The sequence below is a fragment of the Candoia aspera genome, chromosome 3, assembly GCF_035149785.1.
Source record: "Candoia aspera isolate rCanAsp1 chromosome 3, rCanAsp1.hap2, whole genome shotgun sequence".
Taxonomy (NCBI): Eukaryota; Metazoa; Chordata; class Lepidosauria; order Squamata; family Boidae; genus Candoia; species Candoia aspera.
Window position 1 is genome coordinate 3,693,805 of NC_086155.1, and position 20,815 is coordinate 3,714,619.

The 20,815-nt window shown below is 46.4% G+C and overlaps 1 long non-coding RNA gene across 1 annotated transcript; it reads left to right on the top strand.

Moving 5' to 3' along the window:
• The first annotated feature begins 18,926 nt into the window (after nucleotides 1-18,926).
• Nucleotides 18,927-20,476, top strand: LOC134492808 (uncharacterized). Its single transcript, XR_010067519.1, has 2 exons — nucleotides 18,927-19,716; nucleotides 20,076-20,476. It is a non-coding gene; the product is annotated as an uncharacterized LOC134492808 (long non-coding RNA).
• Nucleotides 20,477-20,815: the final 339 nt, after the last annotated feature.

Below are 20,815 nucleotides of genomic sequence, written 5' to 3' on the forward strand. Positions count from 1 at the left end.
CTAGATTTCCCGCGCTATGGCAGCGTCCGCTTGACGGCATATCCGTCTCCATTTGGCTCAGTCCAAGGCATCTTCAGGGGTGGCGTTCACGCATTCCAGGTCCTCCCTAATGCGGTCCATCCACCGTTTCTTGGGTCTACCACGGGGCCGCCGGCCACCAGGGTCCAGGCGCATGGCTGTTTTCACCACCGAGTCTTCTTTGCCGCGTATGACATGTCCATACCGTCTAAGCCTTCCTTCCCGCAGTTTTGCCACGATTGGCGCGACTCCCAGTCGTCGTCGGACGTCGTCGTTCATGGCGTGGTCGGATTGCGTTAGTCCAAGGCACCATCGGAGCATTCGCATTTCCATCACGCACAGGGCCTGCTTGTGCTTTGCTGTTTTTCTGTGCCTGCTTTAAAATGGTGTGTTACCAGCGGACCAGAGGTCAAACAACTCTCTTCAGAAGGAAGCGGGCATCAAAATACATTTTTCACTGTAATATAAAGAGTTTCTTTCTCATATTCCCAGGGATTATTCTTACTCTGACTCTCCGTTGCTCTATCTTCATCCCTATCGCACAGAATCAAAGAATGGTGGAAGACAGCCCAAGGATCATCTAGTCCAACCCTTTGCAGTGTGCAGGAAAGCCAATTCACACATTCTTGAGAGGTGCCTGTCCAGGCTCTCCTTTAAAATCTCCAGAGCTGGAGAATTTACAGCTTCTATAGTGAAACTGTTACCCTAATAAACAGATTTTTACCATCAGAAAAATTTTCCTTACATTTAAATGAAATCTAAGTAGCTGCAACCTGTTATTTCACTCCTAATTTGGTTCTTGAAGGCAATAGCTGCTGTGGGGGGTTCAGCTTTCCTGGCGGGGGTGGCTGAGACTTACCCACAATGGTTTTCTGGGTAAACTCATCCCCTCCCTGAGCCTGGTTGTTTTCTTGCAGAAGTTTCGTTGCCCGACTAGGCAACACCTTCAGTGCGAAAAGGGAGTGGGCCTTGCTCTCTGTTTACAAACCGTGGCTTGCTCTGACAGTACCAATCAAAGCTTGCCCTGACAGTGCTGGTGGAAGTGCAACACCAACACTGTCAGGGCAAGCTACTGTATATAAACCGGGAACAAACCCCACTCCAGACTCAGAGCAAACCACTGTCAGCCCTTCAAGGTAGTCCAGACCAGGAAACCAAAGTTATGAATGCGAATACTACTTTTATTGTAAGGTTAGAGTAATAGAATCATGCAAGCTTAAATGTGCCTTTTCCTTCCCTGCCTTTACATTCAAAAGAATTTAGGGAGGGTCAAGGCTGAGACGCTTTCTCAAATTACACTCCTGCTTTGGACTCAGCTTTCTCTTATCTGACCGCTGTCTTGGTCGCCATCTTCGTCCTGTTCCTTAAGGTTATTCTCACAGCCCATTACATCCATTCAAGGGTATCTGCAGGGTTTGGTCCAAAAGGTCAGGTTGGTGTTTGCAGGGCTGCAACTAAGCGGGGGCAACCAGGGCATGTGCCCCGGGTGCTGTGCTGGTGGGGTGCCAAAGTAAGCACTGGGGGGGTGCCAAAATGGGCACGGAATCCATGTTTACCCCAGGTGACACAGACCCTAGTTGCAGCCCTGGGTGTTTGCAATGGTGCAATCAAAGCTCTGCCTGGTTTTTATATGCATCACTCATAAAAATCAAGAGGAACTTCAATCACCCCATTGTAGCTGCCATCTTGAATTTATTGACCACACCCTGCAGATACACCAATATTTCTTAAGGTTCTACATAGTTTGGGATTTGTGTTTATATGGCTCGATCACCCTGGTTATGGAACTAACATGTCTTCTCAGTGTGCACAATACACTGAGCCACAGAAAGCTAGCCACGGTTGATCTTAACCCAATTTACGATGCTGGACAAATGCATCTGCTAGGGATTTCACTGAGCTGCTAAACACGTTGTGTGAATACCACCAACTCAAAGTTGTTTGGAAGATCTCTCCTGCCTCCCCACACAGGCCTGTCCCAGACACAGAGGCTTTCTCCAGCATATTTACAGGCCAGCGAGATGCCAATGGATCATTGTACTCTTTCACCCATATCTTTGTCCAACATATAACTAAACCAGGATGGACCGTTTCCAATCCCTTTCTGCACCTACCGATCACAGAGACCTCAGTGCCATTTCCCTTAGCCAGTTTTCTCCTTGGGTTCCCTGCCCTGAATTTCACGCAGTAATAGGTCCCGGCATCTTCTGGGAAGATGTTTTTGATGCTGATGCTGAAGTCTGTGCTTGATCCTGGGACGACCCTCTCCCCCCGGGAGGAAGATCCTTCTCTATCATTGTAAATGGGTTGGCTTCTGTCCAGGCCTTTGTACCACCGCACTCCTCCTGGCAGATTTGCCCCAGTTAGAACGAGGGTACAGTTCAGAGTGAGGGTCTCTCCAGCTCTCACTGACACAGATTCTGGAATCTGCACCACCTTCAGGTCCTGGCCTCTGACCGCTGAAACAAAAATAGCTCCTGTTTACTCTGGAAAGCAGCAGCGGCTGTAGTTTGGACAGAGGTGAAGGCAGCTGCAGGATTGGTTTCCCTCCTGATGTCTCTACTGCAGAGTAAGATTAATTAAACCCCATGCTGGTGTGTTGTTCCTTCTCATTCTACTTGTTCTTTTTACATTTGGGTAGGAAATCACCTCCAACTCAGAAGTTCACCATGTCTCGATGGTCTTCCTGAGCCACCCCCAAAGTCATGGGCAGCTGCCCAGCTCAACGGCCAACTGTCAAGCAGCTTTTGTCAAGAGGTGAGGTCTATATGAGTGTGTGTGTGTGTGCATACGCACATATGTATGGATGCACTCTTGAGCGCTGCTGCATGAAATAATGGTGGAAAGCAAAATCCTGGGTGAAAAGCAGACCCTAGGAGGGAGGTATTCATGGGGTATCGCTTTCCAAATTTTGAACGGTCACTGAACGAATGGTCATTAAGTGAAGACTACCTGTAATCCAAGAACCTAGAATGTGCATCGTGCCCACACAGCTGCTGGATGCATCCCCATACCATGTTAGACCTGGGTTTAAAAAAAACTACAGTTCCTGTGTTTACATAATGTTATTCACACACATGCACACACAGGGTCAAATATATTCTGTCTTAGCTTGATGTCCTCGTTCACCGACCATGGTGAAGAAGGGACACAGCATGCTGATCCGCAAACTAGCTGGCCCCGTTTTAGCTCAGCATGGAGAAAGTGTGAACCAGCCACAAGATGGGGGGGGGGGATTACAACTGAATGGGCTGAAGGGAGATGGAAGAAGACACCCCCCCCTTGGGGAGGAGGCTCCAGAAAGATGTTTCAACCCAAGAATGAGCACCACATTGTCACCTGTTAATGCCACCACTCAGAACAGCTGTTCTGGTGTTCATATGCACCTTGCCACAACTGGAAATCAATGCCATGTCTATTTTCTCATCTCAACACTCACCCAGAATTTGCACAAGAAGGAGCAAAGGACCAGGGATCCCCAAGGAGGACCTCAAGGCGGCCATGCCGATTGCAGCGGGAGAGATGTCTGGCGTTACTTCCTCGTTTGCCTCTCCCCTGGCATTTCCTTCTTCAGAAGCAGCAAAAGAGGAACTCCCATTTCCTCCTTCTACATTTAGACCAATGGTCCAGCTTTAGGATTCCCACAAATGCCACCATCTCTAGAACCTCACATATCTTCCAAAACAGGTTCATGGAAGGTCTGCCGCCCAAATCATTGCAAGCTCATTTCTGTTTTTCATGGAGTGCCCAAGCAAGACCATAATCTTTTAGTTACTGAGATGCACTTAACAGGATTGCATTGGTTTCCCTGACCAGGGGTGTCTGCAGGGTATGGGCAGAAAAGTCAAGATGGCAGCCATGATGATGATGAATTAGGGCACTTGGCAAGTGGCGCACATTTACAACTGGTATCGTGATTTGTGACCTTTTTTGCCAGTTTCCGGCAAAAACCCAGCAAAAATACATCCACTGGGGAAGCTGGATTCGCTTAACAACCATGGTGATTTGCTTAACGACATGTGATTCGCTTAATGACTGCCATAAAATGGTTGTAAAACCGGTTCCAGTCATGTGATGACTTGACTTATGACCACAACAACTTATGATAGAAATTCCGGTCCCAGTTGTGGTCATAAGTTGAGGACTACCTGTAGCTCTTTCTTGAAGTGTTTTCTTGCTATTCCTGTGTGCTTCTACTCACCTTTAACAACAGGGTTGGGCAAACTCTCACTTCAGAGAGCCAGGAACATTTCAGTCCCATCTCCAAATGAATCAACTTCCTAACAGGATTGCCAGTCTGGAGCAAAGCACTGCATTGGATCAGTTGCCTCCAAGAGATTCGATGATTTGGTGGCCATTTGACATGCAGGCAAAGGCCTTTTTTTCATGAACCAAACTGGCTTTCATCCAGTTAGACAATTTGCTATGGCAGTGTGAATCGATGCAAAGATCCAAATCAATGATTTGAATAGATCATTTGATGATTGGGATCACACTGAATCTAGTCCGTGTGCACATACTTTCCCCGTCTTTGGCATGTGGTCACAGGTCTCCATGGAGACCTCCTATTGAGTTCTTCATTCACTGGCCTGGCCAAATTCCAAATAGTTTCTTGTTATTGTTTGGTTTGCTCACCCAACCAGGTCTGGTAAAGACCTAGGAAGTACATTTGCACTACACTTTAAGGCTGGTTAGTTAACTCTGGTTAAGTGGCGTTTGACATTTGCCCACGTTATAGTTTATTATTTATTTATTATTCGTTAACTCAGTTTATTCAACTTGTACGCAGAACACATCATGCCGACAAGCTGGCCTTGAGGAATCCAAGGCTGGAGTTAAAATCTCTGGAAGAAACATTAACAATCTCAGATATGCAGATGATACCACTTTGATGGCTGAAAGTGAAGAGGAACTGAGGAGCCTTATGATGAAGGTGAAAAAAGAAAGTGCAAAAGCTGGCTTGCAGCTAAACCTCAAAAAAACCAAGATTATGGCAACCAGCTTGATCGATAACTGGCAAATAGAGGGAGAAAATGTAGAAGCAGTGAAAACTTTGTATTTCTAGGTGTGAAGATTACTGCAGATGCTGACTGCAGTCAGGAAATCAGAAGACGCTTAATCCTTGGGAGAAGAGCAATGACAAATCTCGATAAAATAGTTAAGAGCAGAGACATCACACTGACAACAAAGGCCCGCATAGTTAAAGCAATGGTGTTCCCTGTAGTAACATATGGCTGCGAGAGCTGGACCATAAGGAAGGCTGAGCGAAGGAAGATCGATGCTTTTGAACTCTGGTGTTGGAGGAAAACCCTGAGAGTGCCTTGGACTGCAAGAAGATCAAACCAGTCCATCCTCCAGGAAATAAAGCCAGACTGCTCACTTGAGGGAATGATCTTAAAGGCAAAACTGAAATACTTTGGCCACATAATGAGAAGACAGGACACCCTGGAGAAGGTGCTGATGCTAGGGAGAGTGGAAGGCAAAAGGAAGAGGGGCCGACCAAGGGCAAAGTGGATGGATGATATTCTAGAGGTGACGGACTCGTCCCTGGGGGAGCTGGGGGTGTTGACGACCGACAGGAAGCTCTGGCGTGGGCTGGTCCATGAAGTCACGAAGAGTCGGAAGCGACTAAACGAATAAACAACAACAAAACTCAGTTTATAAGGCTGCCCAATTCAAACAATGTGACTGGGCGGCACACACTGTGAATCCCAAATCATATAGTATTAATACATGTACAATAAATAAATAGAAAATCCAAAATGTAAGATGGCGACCAAACACCAAAACAATAACAACCAAAAGAAGACTCCGCTACCTGTCCCCTGATGCCTGGGGAAAAAACTGGGACTTAATAGTGCAGTATCTTCTGCAAATTGAGGCAATGGGTCTAGTTACAGGTAGTCCTTGCTTAATATCCAAAATTGGGACCAGAATTTTGGTTGCTAAGCGAAGCGGTCATTAAGCAAATATGACCCAATTATATGGCTTTGCTTGCGGCAATCATTAAGTGAATCACCACGGGTGTTAAGCAAACCACGTCATCATTAAGTGAATCACACAGTTCCCCATTGATTTTGCTTGCCAGAAGCCAGCTGGGAAGGTTGAAAATGATCACATGACCATGGGACACTGCAACAATCATAAATGTGAAGCACCCAAATTGTGATCACATGACCGGAAGGAATGCCATGATGGTCATAAATGTGAGGACCAGTCGCAAGTGGGTTTTTTCAGCACTGTCGTAAATCTGAACCATCACTAAATGAATGGTTGTTAAGCGAGAACTACCTCTATGATGGCAAGGTTTTTCTTCTATGTGTCATGTAAACCCGGACAAGGGGTAATTTTTCTAACCAAGACTGAGCAATTTTGCTTGCCAGAAGCTGGCCAAGAAGGTTGAAAATGGCGATCACGTGACCACAGGACGCTGCAACAGTCATAAATGTGAACCAGCTGCCAAGTGCCCAAATTGTGATCACATGACTGCAGGGACGCTGCAACAGTCATAAGTGTGAGCACCGGTTGTAAGTCGGGTTTTTTAGCACCGTCATAAGTCTGAACCATCACTAAATGAATGGTTGTTAAGCGAGGACTACCTGCAACCACTAGGATAAGTATGTTGTGTGAGCAAGGCCTATATGAGTTGGGATGCACATTCCATCATTTCTGCTTCTCCATCTTCCCCAGTAGAGACATAGATGGATGGTCAGCAGGTGGCAAAGATAAGCCACTACAATCTCTTTTCAGTTTTTTTACGGGAGACGCTTATCGCTTTTGTCAGTTGCAAGACCCAAAGTAGCTGATAAGTAACAAGGACAATTATTGATCGGTTGGCTTGCTTGGAAAACATTCTGTTATTGCACACTTGGCAAAAGGAATGGCTTTATGTCGAGTAGAATTGCAACCACATTAAAGTCACCGTCATGCTAATCGGTCTGCATTTTAACCCATATTCCCAAGGCTTTAATCACTGTATGAGCTGATTTTCTGAAAGGTCTCCCAACAGAGATAATGGTTTGACTCTTAAAGAATTATTAAATAAATAAAGTTCCTGCTCAGCCCATCTCCAAAGGTGGAGCTATTTCGTTTGTGTTTTGTTCCATCTCTCTTGAGTACATGGGACTCGGAGTTTGCAGTGACGCCATTATGCCTTCCTAGCAGACAAAGATTTCATTTTTATTTATTTCATTATTAATCAAATTTATATGGCTGCCTATCTAACCAGGGGAATTCTGGGCAACAATAATCTCCAGGATCCTCAGCAAACCATGATGCAGCCAAAAGAGTGACGCGTGCAGTAGCATCATGGTCTAATATCATCAGAAGTTTATTTAGTTAATTAGTTAGCAAATTTATATAGCCACCCATCTCACTAAACATGACTTTCAGACTTGCAGGATTCTGTTACTGTAACTTTACAGTAAAGGTAGTATTACTACTCATACAGGTAGTCCTCACTGAACGACCACAACTGGGACTGGAATTTCAGTTGCTAAGCAAAGCGGTCATTAAGCAAATCCAACCCAATTTTACGACCTTTTTGCGGTGGTCGTTAAGCGAATCGCTGTGGGCGTTACGCAAGCCACATGGTTGTTAAGCAAATCACGTGGTTCCCCATTGATTTTGCTTGCCAGAAGCAAGCTGGGAAGGTTAAAAATGGCGATCACATGACCACGGGACACTGTGACGCTCATAACTGCAAACTGATTGCCAAGCGCCCAAATCGTGATCATGTGACTGCAGAGACACTGTGATGGTCGTAAATGTGAGGACCAGTCGTAAGTCCAGTTTTTCAGCACCATTGTAAGTCTAAACCGTCACTAATTGAATGGTTGTTAAGCAAGGACTATCTGTAGTTGGTGCTCCTTGTCTGGACTACCTGACATCAATCTTGCAAGTCCGAAAGTACATCTCTGCCCCCGTGGCCTTTACAATCCAAGAAACTAGGGAGGGTCCCTTCTGGGATGCTTGCAACCTCCCCATTCCTTCCAATAAGCTGCCTCTTGTCTGACTGCTGCCTAGACTGCGCCTCTTCCTCCTCCTCCCTCTCAAGGTCATTCTCACAGACACCTGCAGTTTTCGTCTTTGTAGCTGTGGACACACAACAGCATCGGAATACCTTTCCAAGTCCCCTAGAGATCACCAGTTAAATGACGATAGCATGCTGGTAACATTCAGCTTAGAGAGCCAGGTTGGTGTAGTGGGTAAGGCATCAGGCTGGAAACCGGGAGGCCGTGAGTTCTAGTCCTGCCTTGGGCACAAAGCTGGCTGGGGGACCTTGGGCCAGTCACCTTCCCTCAGCCCTGGGAAGGAGGCAATGGCAAACCTCCTCTGAAAAACCTGCCAAGAAAACTGCAGGGGCTTGTCCAGGCCGTCTTCGAGAATCGGACACGGTTGAATGGATTAAAAGAACAACATTCAACTTAAGTTCTCCTGAACATCGGAGGATACTTGCTACACAGCTCCCTCGTGCTTAGCCCAGAATGGTTCTGCACCCTTGTGATCCCACATGATGCCCTCACCGAACAGCTGAGCTGATGTACGGCTGGCTCTGCAGGGGCACAAAATGAATCACCCTGAAGCCAGCTGATCACCAGCAATGCCAGAGCCCCGCAGTGCTTAGAGTTTAGAGCAGGGCTTCTCAACCTCGGCAAGTTTAAGGTGTGTGGACTTCAACACCCAGCTGTCATGGTTGAGAAACCCTGGTTTAGACCAACTTCCCTTTGCTTCTCACCCCCACTTGCACCCAGCCATGATACACTCACATCCCTGGCAACATTTATTTCCTCCTTTGTCTCACCGATGTTGTGTCAGGTCATCCCCACCCCAGAAGCGAGTCAGGTTTGAGTCATTTTCAGTTGTACAGGGGTTAAAATAGCATTCCCCCCGCCCTTGAGTGCATCTAAGGCTGTGTTTCTCAACCTCGGCAAGTTTAAGACGTGTGGACTTCAACTCCCAGAGTTCTTATCCCCAACAATGCAATACACCCCCCATAAACAATAAAGAACCAACTGAGTTTCTCTGTTGGGATCTGAATCACAGTGACAATGCAGTAGTTTATGGCACAACCCTAAGGAACAGGAGAAAGAATAGGAGGTGTGTCACTGGCAGGTCTGATCTGCTGGCCTCAGGGTCTAGCAGTGAAATGTTGTGGAATGCTGGCTGGGGAATTCTGGGAGTTGAAGTCCACACATCTTAAAGCTGCATGGACTTCAGCTGGGTTAGAAGGTCAGAGGCAGTGGAAGATGGTTCCACAACATTTCACTGCTAGTTTGTGAGTGTGCACATTGTGTTGCTGTATTATTTTCATTAGGTTTGTTGCTTATTTGGGGGGGTAAGCCCCCCAGAGTCACCTCGATTGAGTTGTGGGGGGGGGCTTAGAAATGTTTTAACTAACTAAATAAACTCCACCTCTCCAAGGATTCTCCAGGTCAAATGCTTTCTGGAAAGGGTCCATTAGACCTTCCCACTCCCATCTGCTCCGAAGAGACCCTTGCAAAAGTTACTTTGCTCAGTGAAACCTGGGCCAGAAGGTTCTCAAACTTTTTTACGCCATGGAACCTGTCCATTAAGAAAGAACATTCCCAGAACTCTTGACCAGGAGGCAAAGCTGCAGTGATTAAAAAATTCAAGCGATTTCTCTCTCTCTCTCAGTCTCCCCGGAAACTCCTTGGAAAAAAAACCCTCATCTATGTTAATCAGCGTGTGCCTTTTATGGAGGATTTTTTTTCCCCCACAGTATTCTTCTCTAAAATGTAAGGCAACACAGAACACATCTGACTTAGTTAGATCAGTTTCCTGTTGTCACTTCCCATTTGTGGAGTTGGCAAATCTGCAGCAACGCACGACATGGAACCATCTGATTGTGTGGGTGATGATCCATACCGGTTCATGCCATGATCAAGTAGACACAAGGCTCGTCGCTGTTTTAGCTAAACCAGCTTCGCAGATGGCTTCTGGGGTCTTCCTTGTCAGTATCTTTTTCAGTGCGCTTCCGAGCCTGCCTTGGGTAAGAAACGGAGGTGAGTGATCAGGACAAATGGCTTTAGACAGAAGATACTGAGACATTAAATTAAACCAGTTGGACTCATCACAAAATGCGCCGAGTTTCAGCTAATTAGTCATGCCCTCTCCCAGGATTCTCTGCTGGGTTTGCTCCTCTTTGGTTTTCTATCTCCTCCCTTTAAAAATAACAACATGGATGGCTCCTGCTTTAGGCTCTCTGGAGAGAGGTTGGGGTTAAAGAGTTGATTTGCTGCAAAAAAATCCTTGGTTCTCCCAAGCTCATTCTTCCTCTTGTTTCTTTCTTTCTTTCTTTCTTTCTTTCTTTCTTTCTTTCTTTCTTTCTTTCTTTCTTTCTTTCTTTCTTTCTTTCTTTCTTTCTTTCTTTTTTGTGGGTGGGGGGGCTTCATGGGAATCACTCATAATTCATAGGAATCCTTCATGCCCATAATCAGCGTAACGGTCTCCATTTTTAAGAAATGAAAGCTGTCTTGAAGGAGGAAAAGGAAGGTCTGCTCAAGGGGGGCGTAGATATATTCTATTGCTCAGTGGTGCTTCAGTGCAAAAATTCGAGCTGTGGAAGTAAGCTATGGCCCTTCCCATCCCTGACCTTCTGGCTATGGTCTCCCACAGTCCCTTCTGACGGGTGCTTCTAGAGGTTGGAGGAGTGAAGGAGCCCACCTCACTCCCCCTCAGATGGTGAGATGGAGCGCCTTGTTTTCTTAAGTTGTGGGCCTCCTGTGAATCAGATTACTCTGCCAATCAGACTCAAGATTGCTCCAAGAAGCAAGGCTGCTTCCCACCAACCTTGTCACTCTAACATTAAGCCACTAGATGGCAGGACATTAAACCCAATCATAGCCATTAATTCTGGATTTCTTGTTGATTACTCAGGAATCAGCACCTGCTTTGTGGGTGCGTTTATTTTGAAAGGAACGTCTGTGCTTGTCTAGGTATGCCCCAAGCAACCCCCAATTATAGGGTAATTTAACGAAGGAGACAAGGTTGTGGCACGGAATGGAATCAGCCTCCATATGCTCCACCAGGCTTGTTTCAACCCAGTCCAGGCCACTCGCCCCTTCAACTGCCCCACTGATTTTGGGTTCTCCAAGTTGGTGCCTCACAATGACTCACTCACGGCCCCGGAACAGTGCTTTGAGGTGTCCTTGATGGGGTTGGATGGCTCACATTCCTTGGCAAGGCATCCACATTCAACACAGGACACATATTGAAGAAGGGCAGGGTTGGCTTGAAGCAGCTGTACAGGTAGTCCTCACTTAACAACCATTCGTTTAGCAATGGTTCAGACGTACAACGGTGTTGAAAAAAATGACTTACGACCTGTTGCCACAGGTATAACCGTTGCAGCATCCCCACGGTCATGTGATCGTGATTTGGGTGCTTGGCAACCGGTTTGCATTTATGATGGTTGCAGAGTCGTGTGGTCACGTGACCGCCATTTTCGACCTCGCTGGCCAGCTTCTGGCAAGCAAAATCAGTGGGGAACTGAGCGATTCGCTTAATGACCACGTGGTTAGCTTAACGCCCATGGTGATTCACTTAACAACCACTGCAAAAAAGGTTGTAAAATTGGGTTGGATTCGCTTAATGACCACTTCGCTTAGCAACCAAAATTCAGTCCCAATTGTGGTTGTTAAGTGAGGATTACCTGTAATGGCAACCTGGGTTCCTCTTTCTCAGGTGTTAAGGCCCAGGACACATGGCTGGGGCAACCCCAGGCGTATCTTTCGGTGCTAATAGGAGAAAACCTCCGCCTGGAGTGCAGGGTGCCTGACAAACTCCCAGCAGGTGGTGTGAAGTGGTACTTGGGAGAAGGTCCCCAGAGGAAGCTCATCTACTCAGACAAGCAGACTCCTGAAAACGATAAAAGAATAAAGAGGAATTCCCAAAGTTCCGACACAGATTTCACTATTGTCATCCACAATGTTACTCTGGAAGATGCAGGGACATATTACTGTGTGAAGGAGAAGAAAAACACGGGGCAGAGTGAGGACTGGCTCAAAGGACGTGGGACTGTGGTAACTGTAAGAGGTCAGTGTGAAAAGCCGTGGGAGAAGTTTGTTTCTTTGGCTTCTGGGTCTGAGGACCCGTGGGTTAGTTGTGCAGCCGCGCCTGGCTCCAGGTTTGGGGACTGCAGGCAGACGTCTGCCCACTCTGGGCCCCCCATACCCCAACTCACGTGGGGCCTCCAGGGACACTGCCCTGTGGTCCAACCATCTTCCGCTCTTCTGCAGGTACGCCCAGTGGATGGTTGTAGCTCTGCAGGGGCATTACGTGTTCATGGACACTTAGAAAGAGAAGGCTGGGCGAGGCAACGGGGTCCGTCTGGAGGTGGGGGGATTCTGCGTAACAGCCTACTGCTATGCGTGCAAGCATTAGACGTGGTTGCCATGCCAGGAAGATCAAACCACCAAGTGGATTTGACTCTCCTCATTTTGTGTATCTCTATGTCTCTCACTCCCGAAAGGCCCAGAAGGGTTCTCGCCATTTCAAGGAGGATAGACTTTGGAAAAGATGCACACACAGTGGATAAAAGATGTTTCATCCAGGAAGGTGAAAGAACTATAGAAACATAGATGGGGAAGTCTGGGACTGAATTTAGAGATTAGCTAGCCCCGCCCACTGCCCAGGGCAGGAATCCATGCCCACGGTGTCCTTGACAGATGACCACCCAGCGTTAGTTTAAATACCGCCAAGGAGGAGAGTCCACCACTTCCCAGGGCTGTCTCTTCCACTGTTGAACAGCTCTTAGTATTTCAAAATCTTTTCTGATGACCCGCCGAGGTCTGTCTCCTTGTAATGTGACTCCCTTGTTTTTTGTCCTGTTTCCTGGGACAACTTAGAACAATTCTACCCTTTCTTCTTCATGACCACCCTTCAGATATGTGAGGTCAGCTATCAGGTCCCTCTGCAGACTTCTCCAGGCTAAACATGCCCCATGCCACTAGGAGTTCCTTGTAATTTTTTTCTTCCAACACTTCATCTTCATTGTTCTTCTCTGGACATACAGGTAGTCCTCCACTTACGACCACAACTGGGACCAGAATTTCTATCGTAAGTTGTTGTAGTCATAAGTTGACTCACCATGTGACCGGACCAGATTTTATGACCATTTTTATGATGGCCGTTAAACGAATCATGGGTCATTAAGCAAATCTCCATGGTCGTTAAATGAATCCAGCTTCCCCAGTGGATGTTTTCACTGGCAAAAAAGGTCACGAATTGCAATCACGTGACCACAGGATGCTGTAACAAGTCATAAATGCGAGCCAGTTGCCAAGTGCCCAAATTGCAATCACATGACCACCAGGGTGGTTCGACGGTCATTAAGTGCGAATACAGGCCGTAAAGCACTTTTTCCAAGGCTGTTGTTGAAGCCAATTCAGTGGCCTGCCAGAACCACTGAAATGGAGCAGAGCTTATAACGCAGCTCAGAAGCTGGCACAGAAAAAGAAAATTATCTTAGATAGCTTCAGTGAGCATGCCAGAGAAACACAGGCTATTGCTCTCACACATTCAGCCCTCCCAAGCCTAAAGAATCACACGCTTAGACAGATTAGGTTAAGAGAAGTAAAATAACTCTTACTGACTTTATTCTTTGTTGTTCTGTTACATCCATCTTGGTGGAAAAGATGAGGTTCCTTTGTTCTTCTTTTCTTTCTAATTACTTAGTTTGCCCTATACTCTCAGCCCTACAGCTGCCAAGAGCTGCGTGGAAGAAAGGGGCAGAATCCCTCATTGAGGCCCAAGCACACGGCCCTGACGAGGAGAGCAGCATCCATGCTGCCTCTCCCTGGGTGGAGAAGGGGGAAACAGAGAGTGGGAGTGGCAACAAACAGCTTCCTCAGAGTTACATTGTGGGACAACTCAATTTACATGTTAATGAGGCATGCTGGATTTGCCAAAACTTCCAACAGTTGTAACTTTGATCCATCATTAAACAAATGGTCATAAGTAGAGGACTACCTGTACTGGTACTCCAATTTGTCAGTATCCTTCCTAAAATATGGTGCCCTGAACTGGACTCCATAGGCTTGGTGTGGATCAGATTAATGTAGAGTAGAGGGGAACAATGACTCCTCTTGATTTTGACACAATGAAGCATCGTAGGCAAAGATCTTTCTCCCTACACCACCCCTGCAACTCTCAAGTGCTTTATTTTCCCCCAAAGGATCCAGGATGGGTCCCCCCACCCCAAATTTTCCCTAAGCAAAATATCTTCTCCAGCACAGACAGCCCTACCCGCCCCCCAACCCTGCCCCACTGCTTCCCCCCCAAGTCATTCTCAGAACTTTAAGAATGGAGGTGGGGGAAAGCAAATGTTTCTGATCCGTATTTTCTTACCAACCAGTCTGTTCTGTATTTCCCGGAAGAATACACAAACCAATTATTTTCTGGCATTTTCACTCCTTAGAATTTTCCAGTGCCATTTGGACATAAACATAAACTGACATCAGGTCAGATTGCACACTGGTGGGGTTTTTGCTCAATGTGTCATGTAAACGGAGACAATGAGTTTATTTCTGATTGGAAATCCATCATACCCACGTTCATGCATACCAAAAGGAACAAATCCATCCCTTGGCCGAAAATCTCTTTTTAAAAAATTATAGTCATTGAATTTTTTCGTATAACAACAACAAAGCAGAAGGAAAAAGAAAAAAACAGAAACCGCCCCCCCCCAAGTTAAGAAACCTATAGATGACTTCCGACCTTCTTTTCAACAGCTAATTACGTACATTCATATCGTCTCTCCTCCCTCTTAAATGTTTTACAAGTCCCTTCACCCCTTCATTCAGTCCTCATCTTTCTTAGTCTTCAGATCCACAAATCATCCATTCTTTTTTTTTCCTCTTTCAGCAAAAAGTCCATACAAGGTTTCCAGTCTTTCAAAAAAGTTTTTGTTTGTTCTCTGACCAGACAGGTCAGTTTCACCATTTCTGCAAATTCTGACATTTTCACAATCCATTCCTCCATGGTGGGGATTTTATTGTTCATCCATTGTTGCGCATATAATAATCTTCTTGCAGTTACCATGTAGAGTATCAATTTACCATGAATCTTTTCTAATTCATTATCCATAAGTCCCAATAAAAAAGAGTTCTGGTTTCTTAGCAACATTAATCCTTAATATCCTTTGCATCATTACATGAATTTGTCCCCAGAAGGCCCTAGCTTTCTCACAAGTCCACCATGCAGGGATAAAAGTTTGCCTAACTTCGCAAGGCTGAGAGTGGCTGTGTTCACCCAAATTGCTCAGTCTTGGTTAAAGAAATTACCCCTTGTCTGGGTTTACATGACACACAGAAGGAAAACCTTGCCATCATAGAGGTAGTCCTCACTTAACAACCATTCGTTTAGTGATGGTTCGGATTTGCGACGGTGCTGAAAAAACCCACTTGCGACTGGTCCTCACACTTATGACCATCATGGCATCCCTTCCAGTCACGTGATCACAATTTGGGCGGTTTGCATTTGTGACTGTCGCAGTGTCCCGTGGTCACATGATCACAATTTTCAACCTTCCCAGCTGGCTTCTGGCAAGCAAAATCAACGGGGAACTGCGTGAGTCACTTAATGACCACGTGGTTTGCTTAATGCACGGGTTGATTCATTTAACGACTGCTGCAAAAAGGTCATAAACTTGGGTTGGATTCGCTTAATGACTGCTTTGATTGGTAACCAAAATTCTGGTCCCAACTGTGGTCATTAAGCGAGGACTACCTGTAGTAAGTCCCAAACGCCACAACACAGCTAACCAGGGCTAAGACTAACCAAACTTAACATGTTCTGCAGATATGGTCAGTAGACTTATACCTGGAACAAAGCCGTGATTGGATTTTTTGCTTGCAGCCTGACAATGCAGTGTTTCTCTTTAGCTTCTCGAAGTACGTCGGTCACCCCAGTTGCTGTTGGGGTGTCTCTCCTCATCCTTGTCGGTTTGTTCTGCTCAGCGCTTTGCTTCTACCTAAAGAAGAAAAGAGGTGGGTGATGTTGGGCCTGTCTTTGCTGCAAGTCAGGGGGATGAACAATTAGGGGGTTAGTTTAGGACAGTGTTTTTCAGACTTGGCAACCTTAAGACCGGCGGACCTCAACTCCCAGAATTCCCCAGCCAGCATGGGAAAGTCTGGCAGTTGAGGTCCGCCGGTCTTAAGGTCGCCAAGTTTGAACAACTGGTTTGGGCAACTGATGTAGCAAGCCACAGAGATGACTTTGGAGGAACTGTGCAGAGAGAGTTACAGAAATGAAAGCAGGTGTTAGGAAACAGGAAGCATGAGAAAGAAACTGCCCCCTAATTTTATGGGGTATAAAAGGGAGGGGAGGGAAAGCACAGGCTTTCAAAACTGGTTTCAGCCCTTCGAGGTAGGCCAGGTCAGGAAACCCCGCTCCACAGGTTTGTCTGGAACGGTCCTTTATCACTATCAGAAACCTGACCTTCAAATAGAGATTGAGGGAATGCGGGAGAAGAAATACGTCACAATCCATTTTTCAAGCCGCTGTGCTAATTCTCTCTGGTTTTCTCTTGCGTCCAGGTCTACAGAGCAGCAATTCAAGGTCTGTAGATGTTGGAGGTTATTTATTTGTTTGTTTGTTTATACTTCAAATTTAGTCACTGCCCGTCTCACTCAAAGAGCGACTCTGGGCGGTTTACAATAAAACAAGAGTAAATGCAAATTAAAATGCCATAAAATGATGTTCCTAAATGCGTAGTATATTCCAAGGCACAGAGGGTAAATAAGGTCTTGCTCTACGGGAGCGTCGTCGGGGGGCCAACCACCGCCAGGGTTGCTTAGCCCCCCCGACCGCCCCACGCGGGATGGCAGAGCCAGGTCTTCGCCCCTTTCCGGAAGGCCGGGAGAGAGGGGGCCCGCCTCACCTCCGGGGGGGGAGTGTTACACGGGTGGGGGCCACGGCAGAGAAGGCCCTCCTCCTGGGCCCCGCCAATCAACAGTCTCTCATGGATGGGGTCCGCAACATGGCCTCTCTGCCTGGCCGGGTGGGACGGGTCGATGTCACACAGGTGAGGCGGTCCCTCAGGTAGCCTGGGCCCATGACACGTAGGGCTTTAAAGGTGATGACCAACACCTTGAATTGGACCCAGAAGCAGACTGGCACCCAATGCAGCCCCCGCAGCAGAGGTGTTACGTGGGGCCCCCTTGGGCCCCCCAAAGATCACTCCATTAGCTTGATGCAATGGGGGCAAGTGGGGGGGCTTCTGCAATCTGGGCTGAAGGAATCACATCTACCAGTGCCTAGGCCCGCACGCGCACGCACGCACACGCATGCATGCATGCAAACACGCCCATGGAGTTCCCCTGGATTTCTGTTTCTCTGCCAGTGCAAAATGTGCCAAGCCATTTGCGATGGAGAAATCCGGCCACTGGGTCACTTCTCTCTTTGGACACCCCAGCTGAGGTTCGATAGAAAAATCAAAGTTCTGGGCACAGCCAGGAGCCAGCTTTCTGCCCTCGCTCTGCCAGCTCACCTCACTGGCAAACCCTTTGCTCGCTGCAGGACGTTCCCTGACAGCCAAACTGGATTTCTGATTCAAAAGGCCCAGATCTCTTTTGCTGGCTGTTTTTATTTGTGTTTCCAAAGCATGCGGGGTGTGTCTGTGTGTGTGTCGGAATTTGATTGCAACCGTGGAGCTTGGAGGAGGATGGCGTGGCGTGGCGCTGGCTCCTTCTACATGGTCCCTTTCTCCATCTCTGTGCCCCCCGCCCCAGTGCTGCCCTTTTCCTTCCCTCTGGGGTTAATGGCAACATCAGGGGGCACTTCCATCAAGAAGATGGCATGCGGGTTGGTGGAGGGGGTTAAGCTTCAGCTCCTGCAGCGCTGCTCTGCTCTGCCTGTCAGATTCAAAGAGCACCCCCTGACTTTGGCCTTAAAGTAAAAGACAGATGGATTCCAGATCTGTAATCTGGCTTTAATGGGGGTGGGGGGGGGGAGGACAGGGATAAAAAGCTGTGAAAGAGCTGGAAATAGTGCTAATCTAATCCCCTCCCCATTCAACCATCCATCCATCCATCCACCTTCCCTTCCCCTTCCCCTCCTTCTCTTTCCTTCCTCCCCTTCCCCTTCCCCTTTCCCTTCCCCCCTTTCCTTCCTTCTTCCCCTTCCCTTCCCTTCCCCTCCTTCCCTCCCTTTTTCTTTCCTTGCCTCTAGTGATTTCATCAAGCATTACCTGCCCACTTTCAAACTTTCTCTAACACCCCTAAGGTAGCCACTGAGACCCAGAAATTTGTGCCATTTGTGTAAATTTAGCTGCAGAGCCCTAAAGTAACAAGGGACGATATTCCACGTTTTTCTCTAGGCAGAAATGAAATAGGCACATTAAACGTATCATAGACTTAAATGGATGATGGGGTAATGCACCACCTATTTTATTATATATTTTTAAAATTCAAACCTTCTCCAAAGAGGTGGGGAGAAGACACTACAATTGGAATCCCAATCTCTCCAGGGATGTGTTTTGCCCTTTATAGCCCTCAATCACTAAAAACAAAACAAAACAGGAAAATGGACCCCCTATGGTCAAAAGGTTGCCCCCCCTGTTGTTAAGGTCTAGACATTTGCTAATTTAGATAATTGCAAGGTTCCAGGAAATGTTAAGTCTATTTTATGCCGTATTCCTGCATCGGTTTATCTGGAGAATAGCCCACTAAACACAGAAGGGGTTTGCTCTTAGTAGACAGACATAGGTTGAATTCACACAACTTGCTTAACCAGATCAGTACAAAAATCAGCAGATGCTCACCTGCCAAGCTCAACTATTTTTGTATCTTAACCAAGTGGAGCTGATCTTGGCTTGAGGTAATGTGTAAACCCACCTACCTGGTTAGCTTATTGTGCAAACCCAGAACATGCGTTAATTCTATAACCAGGTTACATGTGTTTTTTAACAGCAGGACGGGGCCTGCAGGGTGTGATCAAAGAAGATGCACATAAAAAATGGTCAGAATTTCGATGAAACCATTGGGGCCACCAACGTCACTTTTTTGACCACACTTTGCCAACATTGCTGGACCCTGCTTTGGATTGTTCCCACTTAGCTTGTGCAAAATCGCAACTGCAGATTTTGTTATGCAGTTCCATATCTGGCTACAGATGCAGAACCGGAATCCTAGCCAATCTGAGTTTGGAAAGCGTGTTTCCAGCCGTCATGAAGGTGAAGATGCCTGGCGCATTGGCAAGTGTCCTCAAAAGAGTCCAGAATTCAGGAAGGCACAATTTAGCTTTTAGAATACAATTTAGAATACTTATTTTCTCTTCTATTGGAGACACAATTTAGCTTATCGTCTCTTATAACATTAAGGCCATACGAGACCCAGAATAAGAAAATAAGAAATCTTTTTCTTATTCTTTCCTATGCTGCCATAATTTTGTGAAAACATCGATTTCTAGTTCATCAACAAGGTCATAAAGCAGTAACTGAAATATTCAACATGGTTTTGTTTGATGTTAACATTATTGATCTTTTGAGCCAATAAATAGAATTTGATACAAGGGAGTTGGGGGAGATGGCTCAGCTACCAAGCAAGTCCTGATAATTGAGAAAACGTGGCAGGAGCATAAACATGGGCAATGGGGGGCTCCTAACCTGTCTCCTCTTTGCATTTTCTGTCCAGGCCTGAGACCTCTTTTCCACAAAAGCCACAATCTTCTAAGCTGGTAAGAGTAACCTTAATATTCATTCTGCTCTGAAACAGGAAATCATGAAGAGCGGTCTTTTATGCTGAGCCCGTTTCAGACGAGAAAATAGTTTTGCACCCATTTGCTGTGCATTCACAACACCCTTAACTAGGTTAGGTGAACCCCTAGGAGATGCATTCACATGTGCTAAGCTTAGTTAGTGTTTACTTGGGTTAATAGTTGATTTTTATCTTGCTTAATGTGTTTTGGGGAGTGGAGGTGGCCTTGTTATAGTTCGGTGTGTTGTGAGTCCCCAAAGATGGGTTAACTTTGTACCCATTAATGCAATCACTGGTTTAAAACCCAGAGCAAGCAGCTCATTGTTGCTTTTATTCCAGACTTCTGGGGATAAAGAGATTGTGTATGCTGACCTGAAGGGCCCGAGCGGATCACAGCTTCCTGGGAAAATCAATCTGGAAGAGCGCTCAGTATATGCTACCATCAAAGGAACGCCAGCTGGGGCCACAGAGAAAGGACCTTTCTCAGCTTGAGTCTGTGAAATTAGAGAAGAAGTTGAAATGGGGAAGAAATCTTGGCTACTTTGCATATAGGAGCAAAATCGCTTCATTTTCCATTTCTGAGCACAAACTGAAATGTACTCATCCTTTGAAATTTCACACAATCCCAAATATTGGCGCTTGCCAGTTGAAAAACAGGCACATCAGAAAAATGTCTGCATAAAATCTGTATTGCCATACAATAACGGACAAAATTGCACTGTTATAATCTACGTACGGGGGGGGGGGGAAATACAACCCCAAACGCAGATGTTTGCAGAAACGGGCACCAAGGCACACCCCGATCTTCATAGGGATATATATTTCCTGTTCCAAAAAGCTACATGGATGTGTCACTGGAGTCACCAAGGAGACTTTATCCATACTTTGAAAAGAGGCTCAAAATTTAATGAGCAGAAGTTGACTGAGGTGCCAGATGGTGAAACAAAGAGAGACAGGAAGTGGTGTTCATTTCTAGAAGGGAACAGTCCTGCTCGTTATTAACGGCAGGGAACTGCAGAAAAATTCCTTGCATTACTTCTTTGCTTCGCTGCAAAATGGCGGCCTTCCATTTTCCATCA